The sequence below is a fragment of the Lathyrus oleraceus genome, chromosome 5 (assembly GCF_024323335.1).
Source record: "Lathyrus oleraceus cultivar Zhongwan6 chromosome 5, CAAS_Psat_ZW6_1.0, whole genome shotgun sequence".
Lineage (NCBI taxonomy): Eukaryota > Viridiplantae > Streptophyta > Magnoliopsida > Fabales > Fabaceae > Lathyrus > Lathyrus oleraceus.
Window position 1 is genome coordinate 477,127,490 of NC_066583.1, and position 18,096 is coordinate 477,145,585.

Below are 18,096 nucleotides of genomic sequence, written 5' to 3' on the forward strand. Positions count from 1 at the left end.
TATAAAAAAACACAAACAAAATAGTAGCCACAGTCTGTGGTGCATGCTCCTAGAGGATGAATGCATGCGCCACATGCAGTGGCATCATGACATGCATGTGTCGTGCTCAGTGGTGCAAATGTACAATTTTTGAGTGGATGCGCCATCAAACATGACTACTACTTTATATCTTGGACTCTTTCATTTCCTGCAATTCAAATTCCCTCATTAAGTTCAACACTTGCATGCCTCAAATCCTCACATCCCCCGCGTATTCTTCCTTCAAATAGTCCCAATTTTCTTTTGCTGTTTTGTGAGTCATAATTCTGCTGGATACAAGCACCGGAAAAAAGTACCGATTTTTCCTTTGCCATACGAGTTTTTTTCTCCTTGTGATATTTTAATTGAGCCATGGTAGGATTATTTGGCAGCATAGGAACTTTATAATCCTCTTCCACGGCCTCCCGAAGATCCAAAGACTCTAGGTAAGACTCCATTCTTATTGCCCAAAGGTCATAATTGTCCCCATCAAAGATGGGAAGAGCAACTTGTGAGAAACTTGTTTTAGTTTCCATTTCACATGTCCCATAAGATGATAGCTCTTCTACCAATTTTTTGGTTTTATGACTGAAAGATGAAAACATAGAAGTATAGAAAAGGAAGTTGCAGGTTGAGAAGGAATAGAGAATTCAATTCTTTGATTCGGCAGAAGCAATACACTTAAGTAATTCAAAAATAAACTGAACATTACACATTGTCAACACTTCAGCAAATAACAACTACTTGCTCCTAAAATGTAGGAACCACTAATTGACTGAACAAAAAACTAAAACAAAATAAAATAAACATAAACAAAAGGCACGTAATGCAGTCCAAAATGCAAATAATTAACATTTTCCAATCAAAGTTCACCTTATCTAATTATTGCAACCAATTTACTCCCAAAACAATATCAATGTCTTCTAATTCTAAGACATAAGCTTCCACCCTAGTAGAAAACTTCTCATCAAACTTGATTTCCATTCCTTCACTTTTTCCATCAACACTAGTATGATTACCATTCCTCAATTTAACACATGCCCCCTTACTTTGATCTAAATATAGCTGTAACAATGTTTTCATTTGAGGAGGGTGAAATTATGACTAGCTCCGGTATCAATCATAAATGTCACAACCACCCCTTTCACCATTCCTACAAGTTGCAATGTAACAGAAAAAGGATTTTGAATTCTACCTCCCTGTTCGGGATTGCACACCGCCGTCATCTTACTATCCACTGTTGCTTCCATTTCTCCTTCTTGCAGTTCAATTGCCATAACTTCATCGTTGTCATTGATAACTTCATTATCACCCATGATCACTAACCTCGATTGTTTCTCCATACATCGATGGAGAGGAGTATAACGCTCTCCACAACAAAAACAAACTCCATTTTCCTTGCGATCCATTAATACAGAATATGGTAGATGCTTGACACCTTTGTTCTGACTACCATGGTTGTATCGTTGTGCACCCTCTCTTCTTGTTTGCATTGCGGAATTCTAATTAGGGTTCAAATTTGATTAACCTGTTTGCAATTGGGTTCCCAACAATGAATCATATCCAGATTTCTGTTTTGTTGGGCCCGAGTCATCATTCGACCCATGTTAAGTTTTAAACTTAAGCCTGTTATCCACTTCTCTTCCCGCTTTGGCAAAACGCCTTTTGTTGTTTCGAGGCAGCAACGTCCCACGTAATTTATCTTCCATATCACACGCTAACTTCATTTCCTGCAACCGTGAATGGGGATTGAAGGTTTTCGCCTTCATTCGGAGCTCTGGTTTGAGTCCTTCGAGAAAATACCCTAAGTATTGCTCCTTCGACAAACTTCTCACTTGAGAAGAAATATACTCGAACGCACTGATGTAGTCTTTGACGCTTCCTTCTTGTTGGAAATCCTTTAGTTCCTCAAATGGATTATCACTCTGTCTCCCTCCATACCTATCGATCAATGCTTGTTTCAGTTTCTCCCATGTCAGATTTTTCTCTATTTATCTTAAGAGATTGTACCAGTGGATTGTTACTCCTTCCATGTTTATCTTGGCCAATCGAACCTTCACTTTCTCCGGCTTTCCTTGTGCATCGAAATACGTTTATGCATGTTGGAAATCCCCCAAAACCTATGAAGAATTTCAGTCAATCTTGATGAACAAGATTGTTATCACCCACACAATAGCAATGAAAAGAAAGAACAATGGAGAAATAAAGAGTGTAAAGAACGATGAAGGAGAAGAGTAATAAAATTCTACAGAGTTTCTCTCTGCCCACAAACTGTGGAAAACTTCTTATTCAATTTGCAACTGCAAAATACAGTGAATTAGAAGTGTTATGAGTACTCTGTTCATTTTATTACAAAAATAAGGGTTACTCCCTCTATTTATAGATTTAGGTTAACTTGGACCTCAAGCCAAAATCCAAAACTATAAAAGCCCAAAATAGCTAACACTACTAAAATAGGCCTAAGTCGAAATCCTGTGAGAAGCAACATGCTTCGACATTTCAACACACTAACACAACTTAACATACTAGGTGGTTCAACGCATCCTTGTTCTGTCGAGCAATCTGCTTCGACACAAGGAATTACAATTCAACACACCACCTAATTCATTGTGTCTAAGCTATCTACATTTATCATAGCTCTTAGTTGTTGTACCCCAAAATTCGCACTCTGCTTTTTAATACTTTTGGCTTGTGCGTCGCCTCATTTGCATAACATTCACATATAATCAGCATTCATACAAGATCAAGGTCCCTGCTAATTCATTCAAGAAGGATTCAGTGTCCTCGTCTTATTCTACAAGCGCCGAGATTTTTTTTGTTAAAAGACTTGACATAAAACGGAATTCGGTTTCGCCGTATGAAGCAGGAATTCATGTTTCGAGTCAAAGCGGGCTTCACAAGGGTTCCAGATCATTTTCTCAGGGGCTCGATCTCGTTCTTATTATTTCCAGATGTCATGTGATTATTTTCGTCAGACTTGGCAAGAGTATCCGGGCGTTTCAGCCAATTCGACGCGTTTTAAGCAGAAAACAGTGTTTTGTTGCAATTATGAAATTCATAACTTTTGCTGAAGACTGTTCCGCAGTGGCTCTTTCGCCGTCTATTCCGTATCAACTTATTCTACATTTCATATGTTGAGGCCGAAGGCCAATTCCTTGAGGAAGATAGCGAGAATTAATTTTCAACAAAAGTTTCGGAGTTTTCTGCTTACCGTCTCCCTGTTGTTCAAAATTTTGTAACTTCTCACCCGATCAACGTATTGATACGATTCCTTCTCCATGTTGTCCTGATGTTTATTTTCTTCACTTCATCTGTTGAGGCCGAAGTCTAACTTTGTGAGGAAGGTCTCCGAATACGCCAAGCACCTGAGTTTATACAGTGAAAAACTATGCTGAACCGCTATTTCCTGTGCAACAAAAAAATTCATAACTTCTGAACTGTCCGTCGAAACCGGATTAATTTCGGACACAAAGTCCATCTCGAGGTCTCCAACATTTCGTATGTTCAAGTCGGAAGCCAATTCTGCACCAAAAATTCCAGAATATTACAAAAGCGTCGGAGATCGACTGTGAATCAGGGTTTTTTACCACTGTTCTGCAAGATTCAAAAATTCATAACTTCTTCATTTTTTACTGTATCGGGACGGTTCTTGCGGCATTGTTTCACAATTTTTGTCGTCTACAAGTTCCCTTTTGATCCCAAGTTCAAAGAGTATTCAGAAGATCAAGTTTCATCGCGTTCTTTGGAAGGTGCGCACAAAAATCCCACGTTTGAATTTTCTGCCTCAGATGACCAGTTGATTCTCGTCATTCGAACGCACGTAACTTTTGCGTCATTTATCCGATTGAGCTCGTTCTCATGGAAATGGTTCACAAATGTACTCATCTTCGACTTTGCTTTGAAGCCCGAGACCGAATTTCACACCGAAACGCGTTTCCTCGAGATCGGAGTTTAAGCGGCATTTTGGAGGAAATTTCAAGTTCAAATTTTGGGACCACTATATATTCATTTTTCGTCAATTTTCACTCCGAAAATCATTTTTGTTAGGACTCTCCATTCTCTCTCTTCACAAACCCTTTTCTCTTTTGCTCTCCCTTCTCTATAGAATCAAATTGCATTTTCTTCTTGAGTTTTCGCAAAAACTTCATACAAATTCTCAAGAACGCGAAGAACATTCGGATTATTTTTCTGGAAAATTACCGAAATCTCAATTGATCTCTCTCCTCGCGACCGGCGCTGCTATTCGGTGATCCTCCGCCTCTCTGATTGCTTGTTCCGGCCACAGCTCCGGTCAAATGCAAGTTCCGGCGACGCTTCGGTAAGCTTCCTCGTGTCCGATACTGGTTCGGTTGTTTACAAGCTTGTTTTAGTTGATTTAGGAATTCAATTGCTTGTTTGGATCATAATTGGAAGTTGTGTAATAATGTTGTGAGTAATTGAGTTTGAACTTAATTGATAATGATGATTAAGCTTGGGATTGGCTTTTTGTGACAATGTAATGTTGTTTTGATTTGTGTTAACATTTCATATGGATTTGAATGTTGTTGTCTCCATGAGTTTGGATTTAATTTGAAATGTGATATCAAGTTGAGCTCAAGTATGCATTTGTTCATAACTTTTGATCTGTAGCATTTATATGTGTTTTGTAATAATGGAAATCGCATCGGTAAGTGACTCCGGAAGCATTCTGATGGTTTATTTTTGATTTCGTAATTTCACTTTTGCACGTTTTCGGTTCTGTTTTTCTAGAAGGCTTAAAAGTCGTGCTTCCACTCGGTTTTTGGCCGAACCGAGTTCGTTTTTTGGTTCCTTGGCCTGTTTGCTAGTCACCGTGCGATTTCCGTCTGGTTCCGAGTCGGTGACTTTTTACGCCTATTTTCCGATTTTATCGATTTTAAGTGCCATTTTGTGTGAACTTTGTATTCTCACCTCCCTGTTTGCATATGCTTATGTTTGTGTGCTCGTGGATGTTCATTGTTGAAATTCTGGTGTAGTCAGAATTCAGATGTTCTACTCCAAGTCATGACATCTGATCTAACATTGTAACTAATACAGCAAGACGGTTATTAACCACTGTACTAATATGCACACGTCCACAGATGTCACGACATCTCATTCTATGTCACCCTAGAATGGATGAACACCTGGTTCTGTGCATCAGGAAGAAAGACTCAACAGAGATCAATCCTAGCACTCACTTCTGTTGTTTTCTTACACAGTTATCAGCATGATGTCTTACTGTTGATTTTGGACATCATCTGTTACATTGTTCCAGTGTGTTTGTCTTTTACTTGTATTTCCTGAATTAAAGGTTGAACACGTTAATCTAATTTCCACTTATTAGATTGCTAACAACTAGGCTATTTGTTAGGTTCATTAATTGTAGGTTAGTAGTTGGTTTCCTGGATTTTAGCTCAGCTGTTGAATCCCTGAAGAATAGCCTGAGAAAAATACTGAAACAGAAAAACCAATCATCCTACACTTTAGCACATCCTGTTGGGAATGAATGTCACAACATTCAGTTCGACAACCAGAACATATGCTGATTCTGTTATGTTCCTGGAAACGGACTGTGCTAAGTTTGCAGTACTGTAAAAGACCAACTAGTCTCTACTTCAGTATTAGCCTTCAGTATCAACTGTGAAAACATCCAGTTTGACAGTTTCACAATGATGCTTAAGCCAGGTCTGTTATCCTTGAAAAGAGCAGACTTAAATAAATACTGAACTGAAACTAACCTGCTTATTATTCAGTATACGCTGTCGCTGATGAATGTTACAACATTCTGATTGACATTCAAACAGAAGGCTATATACCAGGTCTGTTATCATCTTGATAAGCTAACTGGAACACCAGCTGAGTTATGACAGTAATAAAAACACATGCAAAAGGAAAACAAACACAGGAAATTGTTAACCCAATTCAGTCCAACATGACCTACATTTGGGGGCTACCAAGCCAGGAAGAAGATCCACTATTAGCAGTATTAATTCAGAGTTAAACTCCCCCATTTACAACTCTTCACTTAATCCCTACCCAATGCAATCTATACCTAGGAACTCCTAGATAGAAACCTCCAGTTTCCACTCCTATCACTACAAATACAATGTAATGTACACACACCTTGAACTTGCTTCACAGCTTCATTCAAGAACAAAATCACTCTTGCCTACAGGCTTTGAGTTACAAATACTCTCAGCTTTGACCACAGAGAAACACATGGTAACCTTCCCACAGATTGGGAGGTTTACCTCACACACACCCCTAAATTTTCATTCTATGAGGCTTACAAATACTAGGTTACAAAGTGCTATTTATAACCTAATCACCCAACTGAATTTGGGCCTTCAGAGAATCGCAACAACTTGTTCTTTGCTGTTACAAATACAGCAGAAAATTTCTGCTACAAACAAGGTCTTCAATCCTAAAATCTCTCCATATATATCTCCTTATTTTGAGCCTATATATCTTCTGATTGAGTCTTTAAGACCTCCACAAGGGAGTTGGGATATTCACCAAATATCCTCACTAATCCCAGAATATATACTGAATTAATTAATTCAGTTTTCTACACATGTACGATGTCACAGGCATGATGTCGTGACATCGTACATGACATGTTGGTCCAGATGTTGAACTTCTTCAACCCAACATATTAAAACAACAGAGATGATTACATTATTTGTTTTACAAAATTAATGCCAATAAGGTATTAACAATCTCCCCCTTTGGCAAATTTTAGCTAAAACAAATAAACATTGCACTGAACAAAACATCCCAATATGGGTATGCTCTTCATCTCTGTCATTGACTCCACCACCACAAACACCAAAGTTGGTGTACATGAGGAAGTAGAGGTACAAGAATCAGTTGTACCAGAACCCTTCCCCTCAACAGGAGAGCTTCCTGAAGAGTATGTAATGCTGAGTACATAGGCAATGTAACTCAGATCATAAGGCACATCTGTCTTCTTAACTCAGATCACAAGACACAGGTGGTATACCCAGTTGGTGGATTTTATGCCTGACACCAACTTCTGTTTGCTACCACAGTTAGCTTGCTTCTGGTACATTCTCAACCCCAGGACTGTATTTCTCTCCCCCTTTTTAGCTAAACATTTGTAAAGGCACCCCTCACAAAACCAGATCCAGGCGCAGCTTGCCCAAACCTTAACATACCCCATGATTCTGAGGGAATGGAGTGTTTCTCTTGTGAGAAGAAGAGGGCTATTACATCCTTTAAATAGTCCAGCCTGTGCTTAGGAATTAACGGTAGGAATAAATGCTTGGTCAAGATTCATTAATTTTTGCTGAGAAACAGTCAGAGAATCACCAACAAAATCTCAGACTATCTTTGAATACCTTTTATAGCTCTTGACTGTTTCTTTTCCAAAACAGCAGTTCCAGTGCATGGAGACTATTCCATATATGTAGTCAGACACGTTGCACGCGATGTCTTAACATTCCACGCGGCTTTTTCCTGCATTCTGCCAGTATTCAACATTTCCCAAGACCCCTGTCATACCTCCAGTAGAGACTTGTCATCTGGCACTGCTACAGCCAAATTCCCACACTTCAGCAGATGGTTACTCCCCCTGTACCACACAGTTGTAGCCATCAGGCTTATTCTGATTTATCAGAATTAGACACATCACCCTTATAATTCCTAATGACTTTAGGATTCAGAAGGAATTGACAGCATTGTCCAGGGCAATGTCATGACATCCGGTCAGACATTCTTCTGCTCACTCAGCCTTGACTTACACCGCATCATCCTAACAAGGCCCCATACTCAGTTATCTGAGACCACACAGACCACTAGCTTGATGATTACTTGCAGCATAAAGACAGAACTCCCCCTGTTATGAACAACCCACTCTCCTCTTGAAGTTTGGAAATCACACATGGGCATATCCAACATCCCAAAGTTGGACCTTCACATACTTCCTGATTCAAAGAGAACCTAGACCACTTGATGAATGGAAAACATAAGACGCATCTTCATGTCTTCAAGAGTACCCCTTCTGTTCAACCCTCTTGGCTGACCACATCCACACTCTGTGTCACTCTCTCTTCTAACCAGAACAGAAGACCCCTTCACAAGATGTTCTAACATCAGCTGGGACATCCTTCACAACATAACAAGGAACACCATCTGATAGTCTTCAGATATCACTGAGTCACCAGCTTGATCAAGAAGAACCCAGACATACATTGGGACATATACATTTTCATCCCATTACAAGAGATAATCTTCCATGGATAGCTCAGAACTCCTACCACAAGCTCCAAGAGATGAATAGAAAACACCTCATTTTGTCTTTAACTTACTACTTTTCTGCTCAAAAGTAATTTGTCTCAGACTTTCCTCAAGAATAATCAGCTGCCATATGTGGATTATCTTGATTCTTCGAACTCACTTCTGAGATAGACCAAATGCCACTGGTTGATTACCTCCTTCATGAATCCTCATATGAAAAAGTCAACTGCCATTCTTTGACCTCTCCACGTTTATGAGACCTCTCCCAGAGATATTCTGACCTTCCAAGTGAGACTTGAACTTCAAGCTACATGTTGAACAAAACTTAGATTTTCTAAGACATGAACATGTAACATCCTTTCTATCCAGCAACTCCAAAGAACTACAACGAGAACGGCCTTTTTGAAGTATCCAATCTGCAACCCTGTAGACCCTTCTATCTTCTGTTGATGTGCCACTTCACCAACTAAGAATCTGAAGTTGAACCAAATGTTACAACATTGTGTTTTGACATCTAGCTGTTGAATTCAGCTCCTTCTTCTGCCACTTGAAAGAACTTCCTCCCTTCACAGAACAAGAGTTCAATGTTCTCATAGACTTGATTGTGGAACCAAGTTTGAGTAAACAACCTCCATCCTGCAGGTTTGCAGTTAAGTCATCCAAGCTCACACCTTGATGAATCCCTGCTTCTTCTCCAAAGACATCAGACACTCTGATGCATGAGTCTTCAGAAGGACCAGTTAGAAACTAACCCTTCAGCTATACCAAGGATTCCACATCCTAAAGCAAGGCTGTTTCCATGATGTCAAGACTGCTGCCACATGTTCTTGACTCCACAGTGTGCATAAGCTAATGCACTTCCTTACCTAGATCAGGAACAAGCTGATCCAAGTAACCACCATCAAGACTATGATGTCTTCTTCTTCTTGTACATACCAAGGCTGAACATGTTTCTTGCCAGGAAACCTTTTCAGAGATCATATGCTTTTGCTGCCACCAAAGAGATAGATCATAAGCCAATGTACTATCCTTCCTGTGATTCTGCACAGGGTCTTGAAGAAGTGATGTTCCAACATCTTTAAGAACATTCGTTATCTTGAGCTCCAAGGATAATCAATTAAACACTTGTACTTGGCACAAGTAGACATTGATCTTAAATCCTTTCCCAATTATCCTTTCAGATACTTCCACCATAAGAATACTTTGAAAGTACTCTTCTTGTGTCAACATCTTCTGCTTGCAAGCACCTTGACAATTTTGAAAGTCTTCCCAGATTAAATTCACCCTTAGGAATGAGAAAAATGAATTCTACCTTGCAAATGTGTCACACAACCACCAGAACCCATGTGACACAGGTCACCAGCCAACCATACCCTAGGCTGACCAAATGTGAGGAGGTTAACCAAAACTCCCCCTCAAATTAACAATCATGGAACCTTCACACCAATATCCATGCATTGTACAGACATGTCTCAACATGACATACACCATCCCTACCAGTGGCACCTAACTATATGAGTTATACCTATACATACTCCAATCACACCAATCAGACTTCAGCTGACCATAAGTACTAGTGAAAGACAACATCACCAGTCCATAGTAGATATGCATTGCCAGAGCATACTACCTCAACCAACCTCTGAATCTTCATATTCTCACTCCTTGAGAGAACTGCCACTTCTGATTGTGGTGTTTGAATAACAAGATTCATGGTTCCAATCCTCTTAAATGATGTGGCAATCAGGTTACCCCAATATTGACTTCTAACATTCAGGGGACTTGTCTTCCACCACAACATAGTACTTCAGAGATCAACTATCCCATCCTGATCAATCTACAGGAGTAAGGCAACCAGCAGGAAATTGCACAATGTCACACCTCAACCAGCTCCACTTCTAGAGATTAGACTTCTAAAAGTGACCTTCTTGAGCACACACACAGTTGACCCTACCCTTGTCAACTTAGCACACACAAATGTCTCCTCTTCCAGGTCAGGAGTAGGTTTCAAACCAAGGTATTCCTTTGTTTGACTCCTAAAACCATCTGCTCTTCAACCAGTAACTGCATACTTGTTGAACAACATGTTCTAACATCACATAGAACATCAGTTTAGCCTCCTTGAAGCAGGCCCTCCTTGAAAGTCTTCAAGGTCTTCATATCCACTGCCCAGGAGAGTACAAGAATCAGTGATCAGGTGATTCTTACCAAGAAGAGTGGACTTGATGAGACTCAAGTATCTTTGACATCTTCACTCGAGTATGATGGAATCTTGAATTCAACATTCTTTCATCCACATGAGGGGAAACTACATCAGAGTTTGAGTGTTGCCAGGTATTATGCAGCGGAAATCATAATACAACTCAACCTATGAACACACATTTCACCAGATCAGCCTCCAAGACCATACCAAGTTTGAATGTGATTCAATACTGGCACAGCAGTCCCATCCAAAGGCCAATTGCCAACCTCCAGATACAGGTACACATCATTCCTGTCATGAACAGTCCATCCACCTACTTCAAGGGACCATTCAGGGAAATTACAGAACCTTCCACAGGTTCCAACATAACTTCTTGCAAGATACTAGAAAGTATCACCCATGGATCTCATCCAGAAGCAGAACAGGATGCCTACTCTGATACCATTTGAAATTCTGGTGTAGTCAGAATTCAGATGTTCTACTCCAAGTCATGACATCTGATCTAACATTGTAACTAATACAACAAGACGGTTATTAACCACTGTACTAATATGCACACGTCCACAGATGTCACGACATCTCATTCTATGTCACCCTAGAATGGATGAACACCTGGTTCTGTGCATCAGGAAGAAAGACTCAACAGAGATCAATCCTAGCACTCACTTCTGTTGTTTTCTTACACAGTTATCAGCATGATGTCTTACTGTTGATTTTGGACATCATCTGTTACATTGTTCCAGTGTGTTTGTCTTTTACTTGTATTTCCTGAATTAAAGGTTGAACACGTTAATCTAATTTCCACTTATTAGATTGCTAACAACTAGGCTATTTGTTAGGTTCATTAATTGTAGGTTAGTAGTTGGTTTCCTGGATTTTAGCTCAGCTGTTGAATCCCTGAAGAATAGCCTGAGAAAAATACTGAAACAGAAAAACCAATCATCCTACACTTTAGCACATCCTGTTGGGAATGAATGTCACAACATTCAGTTCGACAACCAGAACATATGCTGATTCTGTTATGTTCCTGGAAACGGACTGTGCTAAGTTTGCAGTACTGTAAAAGACCAACTAGTCTCTACTTCAGTATTAGCCTTCAGTATCAACTGTGAAAACATCCAGTTTGACAGTTTCACAATGATGCTTAAGCCAGGTCTGTTATCCTTGAAAAGAGCAGACTTAAATAAATACTGAACTGAAACTAACCTGCTTATTATTCAGTATACGCTGTCGCTGATGAATGTTACAACATTCTGATTGACATTCAAACAGAAGGCTATATACCAGGTCTGTTATCATCTTGATAAGCTGACTGGAACACCAGCTGAGTTATGACAGTAATAAAAACACATGCAAAAGGAAAACAAACACAGGAAATTGTTAACCCAGTTCAGTCCAACATGACCTACATCTGGGGGCTACCAAGCCAGGAAGAAGATCCACTATTAGCAGTATTAATTCAGAGTTAAACTCCCCCGTTTACAACTCTTCACTTAATCCCTACCCAATGCAATCTATACCTAGGAACTCCTAGATAGAAACCTCCAGTTTCCATTCCTATCACTACAAATACAATGTAATGTAAACACACCTTGAACTTGCTTCACAGCTTCATTCAAGAACAAAATCACTCTTGCCTACAGGCTTTGAGTTACAAATACTCTCAGCTTTGACCACTGAGAAACACATGGTAACCTTCCAACAGATTGGGAGGTTTACCTCACACACACCCCTAAATTTTCATTCTACGAGGCTTACAAATACTAGGTTACAAAGTGCTATTTATAACCTAATCACCCAACTGGATTTGGGCCTTCAGAGAATCGCAACAACTTGTTCTTTGTTGTTACAAATACAGCAGAAAATTTCTGCTACAAACAAGGTCTTCGATCCTAAAATCTCTCCATATATATCTCCTTATTTTGAGCCTATATATCTTCTGATTGAGTCTTTAAGACCTCCACATGGGAGTTGGGATATTCACCAAATATCCTCACTAATCCCAGAATATATACTGAATTAATTAATTCAGTTTTCTACACATGTACGATGTCACAGGCATGATGTCGTGACATCGTACATGACATGTTGGTCCAGATGTTGAACTTCTTCAACCCAACATATTAAAACAACAGAGATGATTACATTATTTGTTTTACAAAATTAATGCCAATCCTAAGGTATTAACAATTGTAATTGAATTTGCACATTTTTGGATTAATTTTGCACGCATCTCAAGTGGTAATACGCGGCTTCCCCGGATGTTGCTCCGTTGTGTTTACATACTATTTTCGCACCTCTCTCACTTCTATTCTATGATTATGATGAAGATATGATGTGCTTTACTCTTCCTTGTTATTTTTGACTCGTTTGTTGAGATATGCAAGGTACACTGATTGAAAGTTCCATGCTCGTGATTGAATGCACTTCCCTTTATTTGTGGGGGTGCGGGTTCTTTATCCTACGCGAGCTATGTTACCGCAAGTTCGTTATTCCACACGGATTCTTGGTTTCCCATTTCTCGAGAAATGTACTTTGTTTATCTATATTCGTTTGGTATTTACGTGATGCAGGTTCGCGTATACCGACGCCGTTGCGATTTATTTTTGCCGACGGTGTCCATTTGTATTATGGATTATGTTTCGCCTTCTAACTGTGTTTGGTTTGATTGGTGCTAGCTTGTACGAGATTCTCTGGGTTTCTGTTTTTCTGCATTGCTTGCTCATTACCGATTTGTTGTCTGTTTGGTATAATTCTTAACCCTTTTACTTTTCCGTACTATCTGATGCGATGAGAAGTAGGGTAGACATTCATCATTGATGCCATGAGAAGTAAGACCTAGACATTCATTGCATAAGTCCTACTCTATAGGCCATGTTTGTTGGGAGTCCGTGCCATGTGGGCAGGAAATCTGATTTGTTTGTTTACTTTTGTGCTAAAGACCTCCAAAGAGGCGTCCCCTTCCCAATACCCCTGATAAGTCCTCAAGAGAAGGCAAGCGAAGAGGGTCCGCAATCGACCCCCGCACTTTCGTTTGTGTCGTTCATTGGCTCGCGTTACACGTTGATGCCTTTGAACTGATTCCCTCGATCTTCTTATCGAGTTGGTCAAGTGGAAAAGGATCTTGCAATCGGATCCCCATGCATTATCTAGCTCGCGTCGCTCGACGCTGATGCTTTGTGCTCTAACGCACAATGATTGATATTCCCCGTTTCCGCACTTGCCTTGGTGACTTGATACCATGGTTAAGGCAACATATTTCCAAACAGATGAGCTTGTTTGCATCGGTCAACAGATCCTCGAAGCTAAAGCCTTCCCCTATCCTACTTTAATCTAATATCACTGCTAGGCGCCCCCTTTCCCTTAACCGACTTTGGTAATTCGATATCACTGCTTGGCCTCCTTCTCCTTTACATATCGTTGATGCCACGTCATCTCGGTAGGCGTGTTCTACTCGGTGTGAATGGATATTCCCCAAGCGTGTGATTATAATTGATTATCTGTTTGATTTGATTCTTGATTTTATGTTTTGACTTGCTTCGCTTTGTCCATCACCACACGACACATTCACAAGCATGATTGCACAACACTTGCACATGCCATGATATTTTATCCCTGATTTGCATTCTATCTCTGATTCGTATCCTATTTTTCATCATTTCCTCACCACTACATTGCATGGTTGAGCTTGTATGCATCGCGTTCACCACTATCCTACATGGATGCTCGCGTTTGATTATATTGCATTCTGCACTTACGTGCACCGTTATCCTATACGGTCGTTATGTTTTGTCTCCGTTATCCTACACGGACATTCTGCATTTACGTGCACCGTTATCCTATACGGTCGTGACGTTTTGTCTCCGTTATCCTACACGAACATTTGGCATTTATGTGCACCGTTATCCCATACGGTTGCTACGTTTCATCTCCGTTATCCTACACGGACGTTGCATTTTGTGTGCACCGCTATCCCATGCGGATGCTACATCTTTTCTGTTATCCCATTTGTGTACGTCGTTATTCTATGTGGATGTTACGTTCTTTTACGCCTATCCTACTGCGTACAGTGCATTTTGCATGATTACGTATTCCATGATTTTATATAGCTTACGTACAGCTCACCGCATACAGTATAAGGATTATGTTATCCTATATGGATGTCCACATACTGATTACGCATATTCTATTGCGCATTTCCTTTCTGCGTTTGGTTATGTGTATCCTATTGCATACATCTACGCTTCATGCATATTCTATTGCACCTGTTTGTGATGGCACCTATTCTACTGTGTACATCTTTTCGCGTATATTCCACTATGCATTCATCTGCATTGCTTACGTGCGCTGTAGTTTGATATAACTGTACACGCTCATCTCTCGCATCTTGTATGTGTGCTTCATGATTCGATACGGTGTTCACGTACTAATTGCGTATATTCCATTATTCTTACTTTTTCTCACGAGCACTGTTATCCTATACAGTTGCCACGTTTATTCTACCGCACCCACTACTCCAGCTCTATTATCCCATATGGATGCTGAGACACCGATCGCACACATGTTTCCGCACGCATATTTGTGTTCACTCTACTTTGTTTTCATTTATCCTATGGTTGTCATCTTATGTTTGCTTACCGTGTATGTTCCCTTGATATGGATGTTATGTGTGCATGTTCACTCTGTGCGGTTTATGCGTTTACTTGCTATATGTTGCATCATCATGCATTGCATTCTGTTTTTTCTTTTCACCCCTTTTTGAGGGGAACTACGAGTGCCTTGATCTCTCACTGCACGAAGAGGGTACGTAGGCACAAAGGTTCACAACCGCGGAAGGCACAATCATGCATTTTTATCGTTTTTATCATTGATCATTCACTGTTTATACCATGTTCATTGATTGCATTTCAGCTTAGTTTTAAGCAAACCAACCCATTTAGATAGACAACAGAGTGGACCCCGTAGAGTACTATGGACGCGTGGGGTGCTAATACCTTCCCCTTGCGTAATCGACTCCCTTACCCTATCTCTTGGTCGCGAGACCATCAGATTCCCTTTTTCAGGTTTATTCAATGTTTCTTTTCCTGCTTAGGATTAATTACATTGGTGGCGACTCTGTTGTTTGTTTTCTTCTACACCTTCTTTCGCATCTGAACATTTCGACCTGCACTCCCTTTGTCATGATGTCTGCAATCTGATTCTCAGTTTTGCAGTGTTCCATATTCATCTTCCCATATGCTACCTGATTTCAAAGATAATGGAATCTCATCTCGATGTGCTTGCTTCGACCATGTGTTATCGGATTCTTCGCCAGATCGATAGCTGACATGCTGCCGATCTTCATGGTAATTGCTCTATGACTCTTCGTTGTTATCTCTTCGACCAGATTCACCATCCATGTTGCTTGACATGCACAAATAGAATCAACTATGCATTCTGCTTCGCACGATGATAATGCCACTACTGGCTCCTTTCTCGAACTCCAAGCAACTGGTGCACCACCTAACATAAACACATAGCCAGCTGTGGATTTTTGATCCTCAGCATCAGTACACCAACTTAAGTCGGTGTACCCCACTAATTTGCATTCTTTTCCTTCATCAGCTGCAGGAAACAAAATTCCATAGTCGAGAGTTCCTTTCAGATACCTTAGTATCCTCTTCGCCGCTGCTAGATGTGATACCTTTGGCTTCTGCATGGACCTACTCATCATACATACACTGTATGCTAAGTTAGGCCTTGTGTGACAAAGGTATCTAAGTGACCCAATAAGTCTTCTATATTGGGTTGGGACAACATCATCTTCATCTGAATCTTTCGACAGTTGTAATCTGGGCTCAGTTGGACTCGAAGTTGGGTTGCAATCTTGCATCTTAAATCTCTTGAGTATTTCGCCTGCACACCTTCTTTGATGCATTATCAAACCTCTAACACTCTTGTAGAATTCGATGCCAAGAAAATATGAAATGTCACCCATATATGACATTTCGTATTCCTTGTTGAGATCACCTTTGAAGTCTTCGATCTCCTTCTTGCAACTACCTGTTATCAACAGGTCATCGACATAGAGGCATAGTATAAGCAATTCATTCTTACTTCTTCTTACATATACTCCATGTTTAGATTTGAACTTCACAAATTCCTTCTCCCTTAGAAAGCCATCTATCTTCTTGTTCCAAGCTCTTAGAGCTTGTTTAAGTCCGTACAGGGATTTATGCAGCCTGTACACTTTTCTTTCTTCGCCATGTTTCACAAACCCAACTGGTTGTGCAACATAAACTTCTTCTTCTAAGGGGCCATTAAGGAATGCACATTTCACATCCAAATGACACATCTGCCAGTTGTTCATGTTTACTAGACCAACAACCAACCTGATTGTTTCGATCCTAGCAACAGGTGCAAAAACCTCATCGAATTTGATTCCTTCTTTCTGAAGAAATCCTTTCACCACAAGTCTCGCCTTGTGTCGAGTCACTTCTCCTCTGGGATTCAATTTCACCTTTTATACCCACTTCACATCGATTACCTTCTTGTTTTGGGGAAATTCGACAAGTGACCAAGTGTTGTTGACTTTGATTGGCTTTAGCTCTTCGTCCATTGCTTTCATCCACTTCGAATCTTTCAATGCCTCAACTGCATTGACAGGTTCGACATCTGCGTAGAAAGCATAGTGTACCAACTCACCTTCTTCATCGACCACATCATCTGATGTAATCACACATTCTTGCAACCTTGCAGGCATGTGTCTTATTCTATGACTTCTTCCTGTCGAACTTCTCTTTCGACTTCACTAGCTGGTTCGTCATAAAAGATTCTCACTGAATCTTTCTTGACATTCTCAGTCCAATCCCATTCTCTAAGCTCATCTATGATCACTTCCATGTTGATCACCACTTGCTTATTCACTGGGTCGAACAACTTGTATCCTCCAATCGAATAATATCCTATCAGGACCATCTGACTCGACTTGTCATCAAGTTTTCTTCTCAACTGATATGGCACATGTCTATGTGTTATAGATCCAAACACCCCCAGATGACTCAAGCTAGGCTTGACACCAAAACAACATTCTTTTGGCATGATTCCTTCTAGCTTCTTCGTCGGACATCTATTCAGGATATATGTCGTAGTCGACATAGCTTCTCTCCATAATTCTTTAGTTAGATGCTTGCCTTTTAACATACTTTTAACCATATTCATAATGGTTCTGTTCTTCCTCTATGCGACTCCATTCTGCTGTGGAGTGTAGGGTGGCACCACCTCATGCAAAATCCCTTCTTTCATACATAATACATCGAAGTCTTTCGACACATATTCTCTACCACCATCAGTTCTCAAAATCTTGATCTTTCGATCGCTCTATCTTTCGACCATAGATTTAAACTTGGAAAATACCACTTCACTTTTCTTTTGGATCAGGTAAGACCACCGTTTTCGACTGAAATCATCTATGAATGTAACAAAGTATTTGTTACCTCCAATCGAGTCCACCTGGAGAGGACCACATACATCAGTGTATATGACTTCCAGAATTGCCTTCGACCTGCTTCCTGCATCCTTACTGAAGTTGTTCTTATGTTGCTTCGCATGCACGCATTCTTCACACACTTTGTTTG